Source organism: Corylus avellana, chromosome ca1, assembly GCF_901000735.1.
Source record: "Corylus avellana chromosome ca1, CavTom2PMs-1.0".
Taxonomy (NCBI): Eukaryota; Viridiplantae; Streptophyta; class Magnoliopsida; order Fagales; family Betulaceae; genus Corylus; species Corylus avellana.
Window position 1 is genome coordinate 2,901,469 of NC_081541.1, and position 7,659 is coordinate 2,909,127.

Below are 7,659 nucleotides of genomic sequence, written 5' to 3' on the forward strand. Positions count from 1 at the left end.
GTTTATCTATTCAATTGTTCTTGTCATGAGTTTTGGCACTTTATCACAACTGTTGATAGGATTTTGATCACATGGGTAGATGGTGTTGGTAGCCGACTTTGGTAGCATGAGTTTAGTGTGCACATCATTGTTACAGGGAACCCCAATACCATAATGCAGTCCAGGAGTTCATTTGATGATGCAAGTTGAACGAGTAATCAGAAGTTCATAATCACTTTGCACTGAGATGCCATTGGTGCCACTTTATGACCCTTGTGTTTGAGTAGATGTCCTTTTCAGTTTTATGTGTGATTTTTCTACTTTCATGCGTTGAAGTAATGTGATTTTTTTTGTCATCCGTATCTAACCGGCGATCACGACATGCCCCCACTTTGTTTTGGTGATGCTGTGTATAAAAACTGGCTGGACCCTTCTTTCCATGGCGAAGAGCTGTCCCCCAAATTTGAATATATTAGTAAGTGTTACAGTACTGGCGTGACATTTATCAATAATATAATTCAAAATTCTTTGTTTCCAAATCATTTTTTATTTAGTTGCTTGCCCCAACTCAGTGTTATTCCAACTAATCATGCTTATTATGCATAAACTACTCCCCAAATTTTTATTGATTGAAAAGACATTTATGCATGTTACAGACTCAATCCTATCAGATTTGGGACTTGTGTAACGAGGTTGCTCATTGCACGTGTGAGCCTCATGTGAGAGGGCACTCGTGCCTCACCTGTTCGGGCAGACCAAGCATGTGGGGTTCAGGCTGTCTGAGCACCTACTTGAGTAAGGTAGGGTTCAGGTGCCCTCTCACATGAGGTCTTTGCACTTGATTTCGAGTCAATCTTGCTTGTGTGGTAAAATGACTTGTTTACTAGTAGTTCTTCCAATTCAATTTATAAAATTATCTTGTGGTCCTTGAGCATGTAAGAAGTTTTTTTTTTTTTAAAACAAATAAAAAATAAATAAGCCATTAAAAAAATATGTATTTTTCACATGTTAAGAGACGTGGTAATTCTATAGACTAGGTTGAAGAATCTAATGCTATTTCGAAGAAAATTCTCTTCCATGGCAATGTTTGTCATTTCACTAAAGTTAGGTTGATTTTCAAAATCTTTAGCCATTAACAATATAGATTTCCTACGACCCAGTTTAAAGAAAAACTTGGTCCATTAGTAGTACATGTCATTTCGCTGTAAAGTCAAGATTGATTTTCAGAATCTTTAGTCATTAACGATACAATATTATACTACAATTTTAGGGGACAAAAGGGCCTGGTTGAATGGCTTTAGTGTAGGAATGTTTTCATTTTAATGAGGGAATGTCCTGTGGTGATAACTAATTTGACTCAAAAGGATGAGTTGAAAAACCAATGTCATACAACAGGTTAACCTTTCTCTTTCTAATGGAACGTTTTGAAATTTTGGGACACATAGCTTGACTTGTTGGGTTAGCTGTCTTGGTTTAATTTATGTCTTGTTTATAAAATATAAGCACCATTACTCTTGAGTTGGGTCATCAAAGCACTAACCTTTAATGTGTTTGGTCCAAAATTAATATTAATTGAAACAAAATCAGTTGTTAGGCAGAGCATGATACTTGTTGGCTAAACCTGACTAGGTACCTCCATCCTCATGCTCAATGGATGGGTCCCACAAGTAATTCTTCTCAGTGGGTGGGTCCACCCTAAGCTGGACAGTCCTTGTCTCTTTCTTTGTAAAAGATTGTGGTAAGATCTCATAGAGGAAAGGCTTCTTAAGTGAGCTCAAGGAATGTTGATTGTTGTCTCCTTTTCACAAGGAAGTTTCTGTGTGGGTCTCAACTCTCTGCTTTAGATATGGTTGCGTGTTTGTTCTTCTTATAAAGTCCTGATATGGGTAGAAGCTAGAGCCAACGTTCAAATGTGGTAATAGTCATTGAAGATTAGTAGACTTGAGCACCGTCTTACCGGGGACGGATTTGAGAAATTTTTATGCGCGCCCAAGTGGAATATGAGCCAGTTTGAGACTGCGTTAAAAAATAGAGCTTTTATCGGTAAAATTTTGTCAAAACGTTTTACCATCTGTTTTATAAAAAGTGATTTTAGTAGCAAAAAATGACCCAAAAAAAAAAAAAAAAAATCGTAATGTTATGGTATTGGCGTGTGAATAATTCATCAAAATCAATTTTGGTTTTTTTTTTTTTTTTTGGGATGATATTATGTTTTGGACAAAATTTTCCTTTAAATTGTTTTTTTTTTTTTTTTTGATATTTACCTTTTAAGAGATGCTATTTAATATTCTCTCAATTCTTCTCTCATCTTTCCCCATCCACGTTTTTTTTTTAAAAAAATATTAACCATTAGATTTGTTTTCAAGAGGTAGCTTAATAGGCTGGAACCATGCTTAATAAAGCGGAGGTCACTAGTTCAAATTTTCCTCCCCCTCTTGTGCGGACATGTCAAAAAAAAAAAAAAAATGAGTATAATCCCATATATATATATATATATATAAATACTATATAGCATTTCTCTGTGAAATGTATGTGGGAATTACCGGTTTGTTGATGGCTTTTGAATGGTATTTTTTTATTTTTTATTTTAAAGTGTTATGATGTCACATAAAAATAAAAACAATTTTGAATGTTTTGCTTTTTAATTTTTATTTATTTGTTAATCTTTATGTTTTTAAAAAGAGAAATGAAAAAGGAAAAGAATAAAAACTCTTAACAAACCATGTTCATGTAAAAAAAAAACACGTAAAAATCACAAATTTCAAAGACATATGTCAATTGGTCCTCACATAGTTCTTATTCGGCAGTGTTGGACGTGTTCTACGTGACAGGAATTGCACATGCGGAGGAAGTACTGCAGGTATGAGAAAAGAACATAAATATTCCTTTGTTTTTTTTTTTTTTTAATATATATTATTATTCTCATTTTTATATCTGATCTTCAAAATTAACTAAATTAATGAATTAAAGTTCAAAAAAATAACATAATTAATCAAATAAATCAGATTAAAATTCACTTATATAACTAAAACCCGGAATTTTTGTAAAATGGTGTAATTAGGAGGTGTGACAGGAATTGGGCATATGGCATGCCGGTATGAAAAGAACAGAAATATTCCTTTGTGTCTTTATAAAGTATCTTAGTAGTCCTATACAGAGGTGGGTCCCATGATGTGAACCCACTGCTCTCCCCAATCAAATCAAATCACCTTCACTCTTCCCTTCACACTCTATTATTTAAGCCCACCCCTACTCCATCAAATCACACTCTACTCCCACCTTCTGTTATTCTCATTTCTAATCCTATAATGTGCACAAAAAGCTGTGTGTTATGTCTTTTCTTACTTAATTCGTTTTTCATTCAATTATTGATATAACTTCTCCCATCTTTATTTAAAATTGATGTGTATTTGTAAAACAATTGAATTTTGAAACTTAAACAACTACTAATGAATTAATTTATACATAACAAAGACCTAATATCTTCTTTATTAGAACAAAACACAAATAAGCCATCACGTGTCTTACAAAATAATATTAATATTCAATAATATTCAATCATAAGTTTAATAATATTTTTAAAAGTCACATAAATTTTTAAAAAAACATAAGACAAATTTCTAGCATTATGCCTATTATATTTAATATACTTTTCATGCAGCAGCAAGAGCGTTAATATTTTGTTAAAATACTCTTACAAGAATAATAGCTTTTACTACAAAATATTACCTCTTTTCACGCCATTTTAATCACTAAAATGTAAATTATTATTTGACAGTAAACTAATACTCATATATATATATATATATATATATATTATAACCATCATTTTTGGACTAGTTGTACTCTTCTGCCGTATAATGCTTAAGAAATAAAAACGTCAAAACTACGAAATATTAAAAAGCTCATTAAACTATTAACTGTTTGCAATATAATCCTTTAATATTCAAAAACTATTAAAGTGGTTCCTCAAACTACCAAAATGTATCAAAAATATCATTTATTTTTTTAATATTTCTATAATACCCCTATTATTTTAACAAATAAAATAATAAAATAATTGTAAAAAAAAAAAAAAAACCAAAAAGATTAGTGAAAAATACAAAAAAAAAAAAAAACCATTGGGCGAATAAATACCAAAAAAAAAAATTATTTTTTTAGAATAAATAAATAATTAGTCGATGTAGTTGGCCTAAATTACAAATTGCTTCATGTCATATTGAAGTAAAATCAATGGAAAAATAAAAACAAATTTTTAATAGAATTTGACTTCATAAACTAAATTGTTTTTTTTAGAATATCTCAAAAACCGTATATTTGATTTTACTTTAATACGACATGAATAGTCATTGTAGTTTGCCTAAATTATTTATTTATTCTAAAAAACATTTTTTTTATTTATTTGCCATTGGTTTTTTTGTATTTAAAAAAAATTATTTGGTTTTTTTTAACAATTCTTTTATTATTTTATTTGTTAAAAAAATATGAACATTATAGAAATATAAAAAAATAAGTGATTTTTTTAATACATTTTAATAATTTGAGGACTATCTTATTACCTTTTAAGCATTAAAGAGTATAATGCAAACCGCCAATAGTTTAAAGGTCTTTTTTATATTTTTCTCAAAAAATGAAAATAAATAAAAGGACATGGGTTTATGTCACGGTCCAGATGAGTGACGCAAACCGGCAAGGATCAAAACACGAAGTTCGAGACCCGTAATTAGGGTTTTAGTGACGTGTGACGCACCAGCGCCATGGCGTCAACGTACCCAAACTGCTTCAACACGTGACGCACTCAAGTAGAACCAATCATCAATCATCGGACGGTTGTGATAGATTCTCGAGCATGGCTGCACAAACGCACGCTCAGATTGATGTCGTGGGACCCAGACTCCCTCTCGTGGACCTAGATATGCTCACCCTGACATCACTCCACGTTTCGCTTCCTGATTGGATATGTTGAGGGGACATTCCATGATTCCCCATATGTTATGCCACGTTTACGCAGCCGGCTCGGAGTTCGAGGCTTCGACCCATTTTGGCTGAATCCCGATAGGACGCAATTTTTGGATTAAATCGTTAATTAATTTTCAAAGTTATCAATCCTCAGTCCCTGCCGACGCTGGAGCATATGAATTCTTTTTTTTTTTCCCCAAATTATAAACATTTTTTCTTTATTCTGCAAAATAAATCCAGCAGAATAACCTGATAAATGAAAGAACAATGGAATAAAGAATTAATAGAGTAATGGTATAAGTCTTTTTAGAGTCATCTCAAATGTAATGTGAGTTTTAAAATTACTATTGAATTTGAGATTTAATTTATTAATTTTTCTTAGTAGTTTTAAAAGACATCACATTTAAAATAACTCTAAAAAGACTTTAAGAAAATTTATAACATTACTATAATGAAAAGTAATTTTATATATATATATATATATATATATATATTCAATTTATTAAATTTATATTATGGTAAGAAAAAAATAGAGTTGATAGATTGATACGTGTCCGTAGAGATGCATACAATAGTTTGCCCTTTACAGAGCACCACTCAACAGCTTTGGAGGCAGTCATTGTCGACCATTTTTGTCGATGCCAAAATAGTGAAAATACCATCCACCCCACACCTCCCTACATGGATCCAACACGCAGTTGTTCTTGTCGCTTTCTTCAACCGTTACCCCTCTCTCTGTGATATTTTTTGATTAGACGTTTTTCTTTTGGATTGATCTTTTATAGAATTAATTAGTCCTTAAGGTTTAAAACACACAAAATCATTTATTAAGGTATGCATCTATTATTAAATCGGTCCTTGTTACATTTTGTATAAGGTGATGATCACGCACATTATATCCGATAGCAAATGATTTTTTTAATTTGTGCACCATTATCAATTTAAGTGTTAGATTTGTTAGCGGGGAGCTATGACGTGTAGGTTAATCGTTAATAGTCATGTTATATCTAATAAAATTTTGACACAAGCACACGTTATTGAGTTAGCATCAATTATCTTCGTCATATCATTTACAAAATGTCATTTTCAATTAAAAATAAAAAGCCCCGAGAATCTAAGAAAAAGTTAAAAGAAAAAAGATATGGATGATTAGGCATGGTCAAATCACTCTCAAAAACCGGTGATTCGAAACCACCTTTTTTTTTATTCTTTTTTTTTTCTTTTTAATGTGATATTTTAAATGATAAGACAAAATTAATAGATTAGCTCATTGATATATACACAAGTAAAAATTTTATTGAATATGACGTGTCATTACTCATTGTTATAAACTATAGAGTCACTAACAAAATAAGAAATTTGATAACGGTGTGAACATATCTTAAAAGAGTGATTAATGCGTTTCAAAGCTTGAAAATTTTTATTTTGATAAAAGTTCCAACTACTATGAGCATTTTTTCTTCTCTTTTTCCAACAAGTACTACAAGAAGTTCTAACCCCGGATTAAGATCCGCTAGATCTTAATCTGGAAAAAATGGGATTAAGCTCTAACCCCATCCCCATGTGCTAACTAGCGTTTTGTTAGCTTTAAAAATAAAATAATAATAATAATAATAAAAGGTCGGAATGTTTTCTCATGTCAAGTATTGGGTCCTTTCTATAAAATTATGGACTCATTTGGCAAATATTGCAGAAATTAAATGTTGGGATAGAAAATTTGTTATTACAAATTGCTTTGTAATTTTTTATTTTTTTATTTTACATATTCGCACAAAGGGGAAGAAAATTTGAACTAATGATCTTTGTTTCATAAGGCGTGATTCTCAGTCGATTGAGCTATCTATTAAGGACAAATTACTTTGTAATTAAATAACAGTAAATATAATTTCCCCAACAAAAAAAAAAAAATTCACTTTATCTGTTGGGAGCTCTACGGCCACCGAAGGTTCATTCAACTTCTAAACCGACCCACTTAAAAATTAAAAATTAAAAAACTCTAAACCGACCTACAATACACACTCTCTCTCTTTCTCTCTCTCCCCCCAACAAAGAAAATTGTATAAAAAAAGTTTGAAAAGAACGACAAGGGCAAGAATCATGTCTCTATTCTTCATTCCCTGGTCAGGAAAAGCTCACTAAAGTCCACTTTCATATGCACACAAAGAATAACATTGACTAACTGAAAATGAAAAATATAGTAATGTGACTTTTGCACTGCATGCGTCTAGACTCGGGTCGGGTACCCTTAATTTATTACATATTTTTATATTATATTTTTAGTGGTTTTTTTTTTTTAATGTAAGTCACTTAAAAACATGTAAAGTGTGAAATTGGTGTGAAAAATACCTATTATTGGTAGTCTTTTTTTCGATAGAGATTCCGTTAATTTTGTATGTTGCTCAAATTTCTAGCAAACAAACAAAAAAGTCTCTATAGAACTTACTTGTTCTTAGGGACGGACTTAGGAAATTTTATGGAAGGGGGCCAGTCAATTTTTTTTTTTCAATTCCTTTGAATTTTTTTATTAAAAAAAAAAAATTTATTTTGGTTGTTTTTTATGAAATAAGAGCCAAAAAAAGTGAGCATTTGAAAGTAAGGACCAAAAATTAAAAAACTTAATGGGTATGGCCCAAAAAAATTAAGAATAGGGCCAAAAAATCTAAAAATAGGGCCAATTTTTTTTTTTTGTTGGAATGGCCCAAATGACTAAACTTTACTTTT